General features: G+C 42.8%; 1 protein-coding gene across 6 annotated transcripts in view; it reads right to left on the bottom strand.

Moving 5' to 3' along the window:
• The window catches only part of LOC115168705 (arginine-glutamic acid dipeptide repeats protein), a 361,211-nt gene that overhangs the window by 52,694 nt on the left and 292,827 nt on the right, over window positions 1-15,690 (bottom strand). The gene's annotated exons all lie outside the window — the stretch shown is intronic.

Here is a 15,690-nt window from a genome sequence, read left to right as displayed (position 1 = left end):
ATGAATACAAAAATATACCAGTTTCATTGAAGGACTAAACTAAAAAATTGACAGCTGTCCCACAGATTACAAAATAGTTGGGAAGAGATTTTTGACATACCGATTCCATGGCACATGGTTTATGAACTGATATACAAAACGACGCCTGATTCAAAACTTGTTATATATATGGGAGATACAACCTTCCCAGCTTTTGCTGCTTAGAGACAGTTATTTATTTTGGTAGTGTCCATACGTAACTTGTTTTTGGTCACAGGTCCAGGAAAGGCTGAGGAATTGCAACATCAAATCAAATCTTATTGGTCATATACACATGGTTAGCAGATGTTACTGGTCATATACACATGGTTAGCAACTGTTATTGTGAGTGTAGTGAAATGCTTCTAGATCCGACAATGCAGCACTATCTAACAGGTAATATCTAACAAATTCCACAACAAAACCTAATACACACAATCTAGTAAAGGAATGGAATGAGAATATATAAGTATAAAATATATGGATGAGCAGTGACAGAGCGGCTAAGATACAATATATAGTATAGAATAGATAGTGAAGGATACAGTACACAGTATATACATATGAGATGAGTAATGCGAGATATGTAAACATTATTAAAGTGACATTATTAAAGTGACTAGTGTTCCATTTATTAAAGTGGCCAATGATATCAAGTCTGTAGGTAGGCAGCCACCTCTCTGTGATAGTGATGACTGTTTAACAATCTGATGGCCTTAAGATAGATTGAAAAACAGCTTCTCTCAGTCCCAGCTTTGATGCACCTGTACTGACCTCGCCTTCTGGATAGAAGCGGGGTGAACAGGTAGTGGCTCGGGTGGTTGTTGTCCTTGATGATCTTTTTGGCCTTCCTGTGACATCGGGTGGTGTAGGTGTCCTGGAGGGCAGGTAGTTTGTCCTCGTGATGCGTTGTGCAGACCTCACTACCCTCTGGAGAGCCTTACGGTTGAGGGCGGTGCAGCTGCTGTACCAGGCGGTGATACAGCCCGACAGGATGCTCTCAATTGTGCACCTGTAAAGGTTAGTGAGGGTTTTCAGTGACAAGCTACATTCTTTCAGCCTCCTGAGGTTGAAGAGGCGCTGTGGGCGCCATCTTCACCACGCTGACTGTGTGCGTGGACCATTTCAGTTTGTCCTTGACATGTACACCGAGGAACTTAAAACTTTCCACCTTCTCCACTGCTGTCCCGTTGATGTGGATGGGGGGCTGCTCCCTCTGCTGTTTCCTGAAGTCCACGATCATCTCCTTTGTTTTGTTGACATTGAGTGTGAGGTTATTTTCCTGACACCACACTCCGAGGGCCCTCACCTCCTCCCTGTAGGCTGTCTTGTCGTCGTTGTTGTGTCGTCTGCAAAGTTGATGATTGACTTGGAGGCATGCAAGGCAACGCAGTCGTGGGTGAACAGGGAGTACAGGAGGGGGCTGAGAACGCACCCTTGTGGGGTCCCAGTGTTGAGGATCAGTGGAGTGGAGATGTTGTTTCCTACCTTCACCACCTGGGGGCGGCCCGTCAGGAAGTCCAGGACCCAGCTGCACAGGGTGGGGTCGAGACCCAGGGCCTCCAGCTTGATGATGAGCTTGGAGGGTACTTTGGTGTTGAATGTTGAAGCTGTAGTCAATGAACAGCATTCTTATATAAGTATTCCTCTTGTCCAGATGGGATAGGGCAGTGTGCAGTGTGATTGCGTCGTCTGTGGACCTATTGGGGCGGTAAGCAAATTGGAGTGGGTCTAGGGTATCAGGTAGGGTGGAGGTGATATGATCCTTGACTAGTCTCTCAAAGCACTTCATGATGACTGAAGCGAGTGCTACGGGGCGATTAGTCATTTAGTTCAGTTACCTTCACTTTCTTGGGAACAGGAACAATGGTGGCCATCTTGAAGCATGTGGGGACAACAGACTGGGATAGGGATTGATTGAATATGTCCGTAAACACACAAGCCAGCTGGACTGCGCATGCTCTGAGGACGCGGCTCGGGATGCCGGCAGCCTTGCGAGGGTTTAACACATTTGAATGTTTTACGCACATCGGCCACGGAGGAGGAGAGCCCACAGTCATTGATATTGGGCCGTGTCGGTGGCACTGTATTGTCCCCAAAGCGCACAAAGAAGTTATCTAATTTGTCTGGAAGCAAGACGTCGATGTCCAAGACGGGAGTTGGTTTTCTTTTTGTAATCCGTGATTGTCTGTAGATACTGCCACATACGTCTCGTGTTTGAGCCATTGAATTGCGACTCCACTTTGTCTCTATACTGACGTTTTGCTTGTTTGATTGTCTTACGGAGGGAATAACTACACTGTTTGTATTCGACCATATTCCCAGTCATCTTGCCATGATTAAATGCGGTGGTGCGTGCTTTCAGTTTTGCGCGAATGCTGCCATCAATCCACGGTTTCTGGTTAGGGAAGGTTTTAATAGTCACAGTGGTTATAACATCTCCTATACACTTCCTTATAAACTCGCTCACCGACTCAGCAATAAATGCAGCCTCAGGATATATGGTTTCCAGTTTGCATAAAGTCCAGTGAAGTTCCTTGATGGCCGTCTTGGTATCCACTTGCGGGGGGGATATACACGGCTGTAACGATAACTGAGGAGAGTTCTCTTGGGAGATAATACGGTCGGCATTTGATTGTGAGGAATTCTAGGTCAGGTGAACAAAAGGACTTGAGTTCTTGTATGTTGTTACAATTACACCATGAGTCGTTAATCATGAAACATACACCCACGCCCTTCTTCTTACCGTCGAGATGTTTGTTCCTGTCGGCGCGATGCATTGAAAATCCCGTTGGATGTACTGACTCTGACAGCATGTCCCCAGCTGGCCATGTTTCCGTGAAACAGAGTATGTTATAATCTTGGATATCTCTTTGGAAAGCAACTGATTTTGTCGACTTTGTTAACTAGGGACTGGACATTTACCTGGAGCTAACGCTGCAGATAGCAGCACAGGGTGATTTGAAAAGTTATAGTTAAATCGATCAATAATACTTATGAAAAATGTTTGTTTCATTTACAATCTGTAAAAACTAATGAGAATAGAAAGGTTCAGAACTTCTGTGAAGCATCACAGCACAGTTGAAAAATATATGGCAAATTGAAGTTAAACTGGATGGTCTTCAGAAATAGATGGGAGAGGTTGAAGTTAGAGGACGGACTGGACTAAACAAAATATAACTATTGTAAAATAGATTGTGTCCGTAAAATGTATATAGTGTGGAAGTAGAAGCCTAAGTGTTGTTGTTCATTATTTTACTCAAATTACGAGGGGGGTGGTAGGGTTAGCGGAAAATAATACAAGAAAATATGTATTAACAGTAACAGTCAAAAGTTTCGGACACACCTACTCATTCAAGGGTTTTTCTTTATATTTACTATTTTCTACATTGTAGAATAAAAGTGAAGACATCAAAACGATGAAATAACACATATGGAATCATGTAGTAACCAAAAAAAAAAGTGTTAAATCAAAATATATTAAGAATTTGAGATTCTTCAAAGTAGCTACCCGTTGCCTTGATGTCAGTTTTGCACACTCTTGGCATTCTCTCAACCAGCCTCATGAGATCTTCACCTGGAATGCATTTAAATTAACAGTAGTGCCTTATTAAAAGTGAATTTGTTTCCTTAATGCGTTTGAGCTAATCAGTTGTGTTGTGACAAGGTAGGGGTGGTATACAGAAGATAGCCCTATTTGGCAAAAGACCAAGTCCATATTATGGCAAGAACATCTCAAATAAGCAAAATGAAATGACAGTCCATCATTACTTTAAGACATAAAGGTCAGTCAATCCGGAAAATGTAAAGAAGTTTCTTCAAGTGCAGTGGCAAAAACCATCAAGCGCTATGATGAAACTGGCTCTCATGAGGACCGCCACAGGAAAGTTAGACACAGAGGTTAGACCCAGAGGATACGTTCATTACAGTGAACTGCACCTCACATTGCTCAAGTAACGGACACATCAACATCAACTGTTCAGAGGACACTGTCTGAATCAGGCCTTTATGGTCTAATTGCTCCAAAGAAACCACTACTAAAGGACACCAATAATAAGAAGAGACTTGCTCTGGCCAATAAACACGAGCAATGGACCGGTGAAAATCTGTCCTTTGGTCTGATGAGTGCAAATTTGACATTTTTGATTCCAACCACCGTGTCTTTGTGAGACGCAGAGTAGGTGAACGGATGATCTCCGCATGTGTGGTTCCCACCATGAAGCATGGAGGACGAGGAGGTGTCATGGTGCATTCCTGGTGACACTGTCAGTGATTTATTTAGAATTCAAGGAACACTTAATCACCATGGCTACCACAGCATTCTGCAGCGACACGCCATCTCATCTGGTTTGCGCTTAGTGGGACTATCATTTGTTTTTCAACAGGACAATGACCCACCACACCTCCAGGCTGTGTAAGGGTTAGTTGACCAAGAAGGAGAGTTATAGAGTGATGCATCAGATGACCTCCACAATCACCCGACCTCAACCCAATTGAGGTGGTTTGGTATGAGTTGGGGACTGCAGAGCGAAGGAAAAACAGCCAGCAAGTACTCAGCATATGTGGGAACTCCTTCAAGACTGTTGGAAAAGCATTCCAGGTGAAGCTGGTTGAGAAAATGCCAAGAGTGTACAAAGCTGTCGTCAAGGCGAAGGGTGGCTACTTTGAAGAATCTAGAGTGTGTCCATAATGGCACCGTATTCCCTACATAGTGTCTCCTAGAGTGGAGGGAACACTTATCTTGTTTTAGCTGGTTAAATTGATGCCTGAACCAAAGTATTTGTAATGACCCCCAAGGCTGTGACTGGCTGGCCGACTGCTGGGGTGAAGACACGGCAGTATAAACCAATCTGACGTGTGTGTACAGATCTACAGGTCATGGCACAGGGGCAAACATCTGCTGAGGATGTGAAGACAACAGAACAGCAGCCGGCCTGGAATTGACAACAGGGCCTGGGGGGTGGTGGTGTTTGCGGCTGTGTGCACAACCTTCTCACACTGTGGTAGAACACAGTGTGATGCTGACGCAGCAATAACTGGTAAGTGGTAAACTGTCTTTTTTTGCAGTTCCAAGTATCCTGTAGTTCTCGCTGTCCTAAAAGCAGCTGCAGCCTAGTGGTCTCTGAGTCAAAGGGAGAGAAAGTTAGGAGACCCTTTACCTAAAACAGGAGAAATTAAACCAATAGACTGGATGACTCTTTCTACAGAACAGCAGCCTTTATTTGTTTTCACGTTCACATTATTTTACGACTCCTTTATCAAGACTCCCTTTATTTCCGTCAAACGACCTAGTAATCATTTTGGTAAAGTTCTTCCTACGGTTTAGTATGTAACGTAGCATGTAATACTGAGGTCGTCTTTGGCACTCACTACTCTCTAAACTCTTGATGGTTGCTAGGCAGCGCCCGTCACTAAGCTGTTGCTTGGCAGCGCCCCGGGTTACCATCCTCCTGACAGTTGTAAACATGGCAACGCGTGTCGCTTCGTCTATCTCTTCCAGTAGCCCATCACTAAGCATGTACCGTTTTCTGAACTACTACTGAATGGATACACAAAGAACTACTTACTGTGGGAATAAATATCACTGAATGACGAAAATAATGGAATAAAGTAGGCTAATGCCGTTGAAGGCATATCAAATTGTTGCTAACAAACTCTCAATGTCATCCAATCGTTGAAATACATTTGAAGCAATAGACTACCCGCGTGTGGTCAACTATACTGAACAAATATAAAACGCAACATGTAAAGTGTTGGTCCCATGTTTCATGAGCTGAAATAAAAAGAACACGGAAATGTTCCATATGCACAACTATTTTGTGCATTTCTCCTTTGCCAAGATAATTCATCCACCTGACAGATGTGGCATATCAAGAAGCTGATTAAACAGCATGATCATTACACAGGTGCACTTTGTACTGGGGACAATAAAAGGCCACTCTAAAATGTGCAGTTTTGTCACACAACACAATGCCACAGATGTCTCAAGTTGAGGGGGCGTGCAATTGGTATGCTGACTGCAGCTTTGTCTACCAGAGCTGTTGCCAGATAATTTCATATTAATTTCTCTACCATTTCTCTCCAACGTAATTTTACAGAATTTGGCAGTATGTCCAACCGGCCTCACAACCGCAGACCATGTGTAACCACGCCAGCCCAGGACCTCCACATCCGGCTTCTTCACCTGCGGGATCATCTGAAACGAGCCAGCCGGACAGCTGATGAAACTGGGTTTGCACAACCCGAAGAATATCTGCACAAGCTGTCAGAAACCGTCACAGGGAAGCTCATTTGCGTGCCTGTCGTCCTCACCAGGGTCTTGACATGACTGCAGATCGGCGTCGTAACCAACTTGTAGGCAAATGCTCATCTTCAATGGCCACTGGCCCGCTGGAGAAGTGTGCTCTTCACAGATTAATCCCAGTTTCAACTGTACCGGGCAGATGGCAGACTGCATGTATGGCTGCATGTGGGTGAGCGGTTTGCTGATATCAACGTTGTGAACAGAGTGCCCCATGGTGGCGGTGGGGTTATGGTATGGGCCCCATGGTGGCGGTGGGGTTATGGTATGGGCAGGCATAAGCTACGGACAACAAACACAATTACATTTTATCTATGGCAATTTAAATGCACAGAGATACCGTGACGAGATCCTGAGGCCCATTGTCGTGCCATTCATTGTGGATGGTGGATGGATAATCTTGGCAAAGGAGAAATGCTCACTAACAGGGATGTAAACAAATTAGTGTCCAAAATTTCCGAGAAGCTTTTTGTGCGTATGGAACATTTCTGGTATCTTTAATTTCAGCTCATGAAACGAGGGACCAACACTTTAGATGCTGCGTTTTATATTTTTGTTCAGTAAAATTATACTTTGAATGGTCTATCAATACACCAAGTCACTAAAAAGATACAGGCGTCCTTCCTAACTTAGTTGCCGGAGAGGAAGGAAACGGCTCTGGGATTTCACCATAGGGCTACATTAAAACAGTTACAGAGTTCAATGGCTGTGATAGGAGAAAACTGAGGATGAATCAACATTGTAGTTACTCCATAATAATAACTTCATTAACAGAGTGAAAAGGGAAGACATTAAAAAATATATATATTCCAAAACAAGGCACTAATACTGCAAAAAAAAAACTTTTTGTCCTGAATACAAACTGTTGTGTTCGGGGCAAATCAAATCCAATTCCAACACAATAGTGAGTAGCAATCTCCATATTGCCAAGCATAGTGGTGGCTGTATCATGTTATGGGAATGCTTGTAATCATTAAGGACTCGGGAGTTTTTCAGGATAGAAAAAAATAACCCAAATGGAGCTAAAACACAGGCAAACACCTAGAGGAAAACCTGGTTCAGTCTGCTTTCCACCAGATACTGGACGATGAATTCACCTTTCAGCAGGACAACAACCTAAAACACAAAGCCAAATCTACACAACATTGAACGTTCTTGGGTGGCAGAATTACAGTTTTGACTTAAATCTACTTGAAAATCTATGGCAAGACCTGAAAATGGATGTCTAGCAATTGATCAACAACCAATTTGACAAAGCTTGAAGAATTTTGAAAATAATAAATGGGCAAATGTTGAACAATCCAGGTGTGGAAAGCTCTTTAGTGACTCAAATACCTTTTTAGGGCATATCCAATTTCAAATCTGTTCTTTTTCCTGTAGTCTGAACAGCCAAAAAGCCAATTTCAAACCACCTATGTAGCTGGTTTGAAGTCAGATTGAAATCTGATTCCTGGCCATGTGAGGTGTCTGAAAGGTCATATCTGTTATTTGGCTAGCTACTCTGTTGACAGTTTAACAAAATCATGTGGTCGCTAACTAGCTTGTTAATTGTTTACAAACAAGTGAATGTGCACACACCCGTCATTACTAGCGTAGCCATGTTATTAAATGACTTCTTTCTGAACACAATTCCAATTTTGGTCACTTGGCTTCAGAGACTTACCCAGAAAGACATAGCTATAATCACTGACAAAGTTGCATTTACAAAGCATTCATTCAGGGGATACTTGTGCAAATGAGATATTTTTGCATTTAATTTTCAATAAATGTACTAACATACAAAAAAAAAACATGTTTTCACTTTGTCATTATTGGGTATTTTGTGTAGATGGGTAAGTATATTTAATACGTTTTTTAATTCAGGCTGTAATACAACCAAATGTGACCGACCAGCTCGATTCGGTCTTATGTAGCAACGTTTGAAATATATATATTTTTTTTTACATTGGCTAAAAGTAGAGACTCAGAGCTAGAAAATGGTATATCATACACTGCATTTGAGGAACAACGGGCAAGTAATTCTGCTGTGAAAGTTGATAAACTTGTAAACTCACTTTTGAGAAAATGGCCTTTGAATGTTTTGGTATCTGCTGGAGAGCTCTTCATCTACACCCGTTCAGCATCTTTCACACCCTCTTAAGCTTTAGCCACACCCATCTCTTTAAGGGTTGATCCGAGCATTCTGTCCTAACAGCAGCAGTCAAGCACCCAAGCTAACTGGCTAAGGTTGGCTAGTTATTTCCAGACACAAATGAGAGAACAGCTCACTCTGACCATTTTACTCGCCCTCGCAGAGCTGGTTAGGCAGTTTTCATGCTATCCAGAGCGTTGGTGACTGCAACTGTGCTACTGTCAACAATGTATGCTTTTTTGCCAACGTTTACTCACACTGGCCATATTCAACGGGTGCTGAGCGTTTGTAAATTCATCAGTTATTCTGCACTCTGGCACATTCAGACGACAGTCCACTGAAATCAGAGTAGATAGCCAGAGCGAATTTACCAGCTACGTCTTTCAACAGCTGTCGCAGTGACATCATGAACATTCTATTGAAATGGTTACTTGCATAGTGGAGTCTTTTGTTAAGACATGTAGCTAGCTAGCTAAGCAATGAACCATAATACCAACTCATGACGTTACTACCCTGCGTGAATCTGCAGGTAGCTAACCAACCAGGTTCAATGTTAGCTAGCTAGCTAACATGAGGCTATAAATAGCAAAGCAAATGGCTCTGAGATACGAATAATATTACTACACAGATCATACATGTAACGCTTGCTAGCGAGCCAGCTAGCTAACAGTACACCATCTTGAAATGAAAACAACTTTCTGACATAATTAGAAACGTGTAATATCTGAAAATGTAGCTAGCTAGACTATCTTACCCGTATACATGGATGGACGCTTCTACCTCTGTCACAGATGCCGTGGTTGCCCTTAGTTTGAAGATGTAATCCGGAGACAGGCGTTTTCTCCATTTCCTTAGCTATCAAACTCTAATTCCACTGATTTCAAATCTCGGTCCTCCATAAAGTGGAGAGCAACACTTATGCAGTGTTACTATGCAATATATCTATATTTTTTTTAAATCGGCATTAGACAAGATTACTTACACATACTGACCAACTCAAATAGACAGCGGCTAAACAAACTAGGCTCATAATTTAACAATTGTATTCGTATTTACAGATGGCATACAAGTTTGTTATTAAAGCACATGAAAGTTTACATGTTCCAGAAGGCATTTCTACCAACAAACAAAATAAGCTTTTTGATTAAAAATTTTTTTTTAAAAAACGTTTGGCTCTCCTGTGTCGTAGTGACATACGACTAGTTTCCTGAAACGAGTCACAAGTGAAGAGCTATGAATACTTTATGAAGGCACTGTATGTAGTTTAACAAGTGGATTATTTTGCTCTACATTTTCAGTTGCTTAGTAGACTAGGCCATCCTCCTGACCTAAAAGCCTGTGAATTTACTGACATGTCTGATAATCAATCAATGTGTTTTTTTTGTTTCACTAAAATCTCCCTCTGTATTGGCTGTTGGGTTTCTAGCTTTGGCAAAATAAGTGGAGGTGGTGTAGCTCATCTATTTGTTGATCAGAAACATTTCGCATGTAGTAATGTGTAATATGTGTAATATGTGTAATAATGTGTAATAATGTGTAATATGTGCAATAATGTGTAATATGTGTAATATGTGTAATAATGTGTAATAATGTGTAATATGTGTGATAATGTGTAATAATGTGTAATAATGTATGATAATGTGTAATATGTGCAATAATGTGTAATATGTGCAATAATGTGTAATAATGTGCAATAATGTGTAATAATAATGTGTAATAATGTGTAATAATAATGTGCAATAATGTAGCCTAAATCAAGAGTAGGCCTGTTATTTTGCTCAATCGCGTAAATGCAACTCCAAAAGCCCACGGAAGGTTGGGAAATATGAACAAGAGAAAATAGGATTGTTGTTATTTTCCTAATGGTATCGTGATGAAGACCCTACATCTGCTTCATAACAAAGTGGAGGGTAGGAAAGAGATGAAACCTGGATCAAAAAAGCTTGGGCTGTTTCAAAATAAAAATATATTTTTTTTATGACAGAACCTGCGCCTGAACGAATAAATAATGTATTTATATTTTCTGGTGTATATTCAATCGATTTATTAAAATAGACGCCCTCCCAAAAAAAAGACAGGCTAAATAATATCAATCATATTTGAAAGCAGTACCTGTAAAAAAATATATATATATTTTTTTTTTTTAACAGAACCATTTAAAGTGGAAAAATATCAAGCACAAATTTTATCTGCGATCTGCCATTTCAGAGAATTGAGTTGTTTGAACAGTGTTGAGCAGAACCCAGCTCATATTCCATGACGTCCCCCCTTCCCTCCCTCTGTGTACTGGAGGAAATGGTTGCAACAGAGACAGCCCTGTACAGACTGTCAGATCGCCCCACAGTTCGACAGAGAGGGATGACCCCCCACCCCCCACCCCTCCAGGCCTTTATGTGTCTTTATATAAAGCATTCCTAAACGCTAGTCAGGCCTGGTGTGTTGACACAGCGCTGGGTGCTTAGACTTGGCACTGCCTTCGCTAGCCGCGCTGGCGCTTTAGGAGCGGCCTAGGTCAGGCCCAGATAATGAGCTACGGGAAGGACAGAGGGAGGGAGAGAGAAAGAAGGGAGAGAGGGAGGGAGGGACATGCAGGAACGCCGTAGCACTCCTTAAAGACGGCCAAGTTAACACTGAGGGCTAGCGGAAAAAAGGGAGAGAGACTCCGAGGAAGAAGCAAGAACACCGTAGCCCTGTGGAAAAGCAGGTTAACTCCGACCAGAGGAAAGAGAGTGAGTCAATCAGACCAGAGGAAAGAGAGTGAGTCAATCAGAATCAGACCAGAGGAAAGAGAGTGAGTCAATCAGACCAGAGGAAAGAGAGTGAGTCAATCAGAATCAGACCAGAGGAAAGAGAGTGAGTCAAGGAGAATCAGACCAGAGGAAAGAGAGTGAGTCAAGGAGAATCAGACCAGAGGAAAGAGAGTGAGTCAAGGAGAATCAGACCAGAGGAAAGAGAGTGAGTCAAGGAGAATCAGACCAGAGGAAAGAGAGTGAGTCAATCAGAATCAGACCAGAGGAAAGAGAGTGAGTCAATCAGAATCAGACCAGAGGAAAGAGAGTGAGTCAATCAGAATCAGACCAGAGGAAAGAGAGTGAGTCAATCAGAATCAGACCAGAGGAAAGAGAGTGAGTCAAGGAGAATCAGACCAGAGGAAAGAGAGTGAGTCAAGGAGAATCAGACCAGAGGAAAGAGAGTGAGTCAAGGAGAATCAGACCAGAGGAAAGAGAGTGAGTCAATCAGAATCAGACCAGAGGAAAGAGAGTGAGTCATCAGAATCAGACCAGAGGAAAGAGAGTGAGTCAATCAGAATCAGACCAAGGAAAGAGAGTGAGTCAAGCAAATCAGACACTAGAAAGAGAGGAAAGAGACGAGTGAAGTCAATCAGAATCAGACCAGAGGAAAGAGAGTGAGTCAATCAGAATCAGACCATAGGAAAGAGAGTGAGTCAATTCAGACCAGAGAAAGAGAGTGAGTCATCAGAATCCAGACCAGAGTGAGAGAGTGAGTCAATCAGAATATCAGACCAGAGGAAAAGAGAGTGAGTCAAGGAGAATCAGACCAGAGGAAAGAGAGTGAGTCAAGGAGAATCAGACCAGAGGAAAGAGAGTGAGTCAATGAGAATCAGACCAGAGGAAAGAGAGTGAGTCAATCAGAATCAGACCAGAGGAAAGAGAGTGAGTCAATCAGAATCAGACCAGAGGGAAAAGAGAGTGAGTCAGAGAATCAGACCAGAGGAAAGAGAGGTGAGTCAAGGAGAATCAAGACCAGAGGAAAGAGAGTGAGTCAGAGAATCAGACCAGAGGAAAGAGATTGGTCAATCAGAATCAGACCAGAGGAAAGAGAGTGATCAATCAGAATCAGACCAGAGGAAAGAGAGTGATCAATCAGAATCAGACCAGAGAAAGAGAGTGAGTCAATCAGAATCAGACCAGAGGAAAAGAGAGTGAGTCAATCAGAATCAGACCAGAGGAAAGAGAGTGAGTCAATCAGAATCAGACCAGAGGAAAGAGAGTGAGTCAATCAGAATCAGACCAGAGGAAAGAGAGTGAGTCAATCAGAATCAGACCAGAGGAAAGAGAGTGAGTCAATCAGAATCAGACCAGAGGAAAGAGAGTGAGTCAAGCAGAATCAGACCAGAGGAAAGAGAGTGAGTCAAGGAGAATCAGACCAGAGGAAAGAGAGTGAGTCAAGGAGAATCAGACCAGAGGAAAGAGAGTGAGTCAATCAGAATCAGACCAGAGGAAAGAGAGTGAGTCAATCAGAATCAGACCAGAGGAAAGAGAGTGAGTCAATCAGAATCAGACCAGAGGAAAGAGAGTGAGTCAATCAGAATCAGACCAGAGGAAAAGAGAGTGAGTCAATCAGAATCAGACCAGAGGAAAGAGAGTGAGTCAATCAGAATCAGACCAGAGGAAAGAGAGTGAGTCAATCAGAATCAGACCAGAGGAAAGAGAGTGAGTCAATCAGAATCAGACCAGAGGAAAGAGAGTGAGTCAATCAGAATCAGACCAGAGGAAAGAGAGTGAGTCAATCAGAATCAGACCAGAGGAAAGAGAGTGAGTCAATCAGAATCAGACCAGAGGAAAGAGAGTGAGTCAATCAGAATCAGACCAGAGGAAAGAGAGTGAGTCAAGGAGAATCAGACCAGAGGAAAGAGAGTGAGTCAATCAGAATCAGACCAGAGGAAAGAGAGTGAGTCAAGGAGAATCAGACCAGAGGAAAGAGAGTGAGTCAAGGAGAATCAGACCAGAGGAAAGAGAGTGAGTCAATCAGAGAATCAGACCAGAGGAAAGAGAGTGAGTCAAGGAGAATCAGACCAGAGGAAAGAGAGTGAGTCAAGCAGAATCAGACCAGAGGAAAGAGAGTGAGTCAAGGAGAATCAGACCAGAGGAAAGAGAGTGAGTCAATCAGAATCAGACCAGAGGAAAGAGAGTGAGTCAATGAGAATCAGACCAGAGGAAAGAGAGTGAGTCAAGGAGAATCAGACCAGAGGAAAGAGAGTGAGTCAAGGAGAATCAGACCAGAGGAAAGAGAGTGAGTCAATCAGAATCAGCCAGAGGAAAGAGAGTGAGTCAAGCGAGGACCAGAGGAAAAGAGAGTGAGTCAATCAGAATCAGACCAGAGGAAAGAGAGTGAGTCAATCAGAATCAACCAGAGGAAAGAGAGTGAGTGTCAAGGAGAATCAGTGACAGGCAGAGACGAAAGAGAGTGAGTCAATCAGAATCAGACCAGAGGAAAGAGAGTGAGTCAATCAGAATCAGACCAGAGGAAGAGAGTGAGTCAATCAGACATCAGACCAGAGGAAAGAGAGTGAGTCAATCAGAATCAGACCAGAGGAAAGAGAGTGAGTCAATTAGAATCAGACCAGAGGAAAGAGAGTGAGTCAAGGAGAATCAGACCAGAGGAAAGAGAGTGAGTCAATCAGAATCAGACCAGAGGAAAGAGAGTGAGTCAAGGAGAATCACTGTAGCCCTCTTAAAAAGCCATCCAGCAAATACTAAGCAGGAAGCGAGGAAGTAAGGGAGGAAGAGAGGCAGGAACACTGTAGCCCTCTGGATGTCTCTGTGTGGATGACTGGCTATAAGCCCAGAGGGCGTTTTATAGAAGGCCCAACTCCCTGCTCTGTGGCCGGGCTGCGATGTGACTCAGTACAGTAGTGGGGTGGTATCCAGACCTTGGAAGAAAACATGTTATAGAAACAACCACACCACATTTAATACGAGGCGCTCCTTCCTTCCTTCTCGTGTGGCTTGGCATGCTCGTGGAATTACTAAAATATTATATGTCAGTGTGTGTGTGTGTGGTGAGGACAGAGAGGGGGGAAAAAAATATATATCTTAAAGCTACTGTACAAAATCTTGAAGATGGTTATGCTCTATAGATTGTGTGTGGGAGTGAGAGAGTCAAGGAAGGGGACAGTGAGATTGAGGGAGGTGAGGGAAGAGAGAGCGAGAGAAAGGGGAGAGATTTCTGTTAGGGAAAATAAATTGAGCTTTCCTCTGGGTATTGACTAGCAGTGCCACTTGCTCAGAGAGGAGAGGAGAGCAGTGTGTGTGTGTGTGTGTGTGTGTGGAGTACAGCAGGCTTTTAGCACAAAATCCAGTTCAATCATAACCAGAGAGTTTTTTTTTTTTTTTACTGTAGCTGTGGTAACCCCGTTCAGTTTCTATATTGAGCTTACCCCCACCTTCCTCATCCACCTCCAGTCACCACTACCCTCTCCTCCTCCTCCCTTCGATTGACACCCCTGGTGTATATCAAACTCATTTTGCCCCGCGGGGGGGGGGGGGGGGGCGCATTCGGTCTTCAACGAGGTCCGGAGGGTCCCACTGAAAACGTGTTATATTTCCTCAGCCGTAAAAAAACGTGCAGATAGTCCTCTATCCATCGTCTTTTGGAATCTTAGATACTCCCCAACTGTCTAGCTTAAATTTAGGTGATTAGCAATGTGTTTCTACTTTTCCCTCCTCTCCATTCCTTGACTGTGTCCAGCAACAAGCTGGACACAGTCAAGGAATGGTATACATGTAGATCCATTACAATTTGGTTTTAGTCATTTAAAAATTACACTGAACTAATATATAAACGCAACATGTAAAGTGTTGGTCCCATGTTTCATGAGCTGAAAATTTGCAGTTTTGTCACACAATGCCACAGATGTCTTAAGTTGAGGGAGCGTTGCAATTTGCACGCTGACTGCAGGAATGTCCACCAGAGCTGTTGCCAGAGAATGGTAATGTTCATTTTTCTACCGTAATTTCTCTGCCTGTGCTTAGCTCTATTCCGTTTATTTTTATCCTAAAAAACTCCCTAGTCCTTGCCGATGACAAGCATACCCATAACATGATGCAGCCACCGTCACACTTGAAAAAAAATGAAGAGTGGTTCTCCGTGATGGGTTGTGTTGGATTTGTCCCAAACATAACGTTTTATATTCAGGACAATATAGTTCATTTCTTTGCCACATTTTTGGCAGTATTACTTTAGTGTCTTGTTGCAAACAGGATCATGTTTTGGAATATTTTACTCTGTACAGGCTTCCTTCTTTTCACTCTGTCATTTAGGTTAGTATTGTGGAGTAACTAAAATGTTGATCGATCCTCAGTTCTCTCTTATCACAGCCATTCAACAACTGTTTTAAAGTCACCACTGGCCTCATGATGAAATCCCTGAGTGGTTTCCTTCCTCTCTGGCAACTGTGTTAGGAAGGACGCCTGTATCTTTGTAGTGACTGGGTGCA

The sequence above is a fragment of the Salmo trutta genome, chromosome 30 (genome assembly GCF_901001165.1).
Source record: "Salmo trutta chromosome 30, fSalTru1.1, whole genome shotgun sequence".
NCBI lineage: Eukaryota > Metazoa > Chordata > Actinopteri > Salmoniformes > Salmonidae > Salmo > Salmo trutta.
Note: the sequence above shows the minus strand (reverse complement) of the source record. Positions and strands in the feature narration are given on the sequence as shown.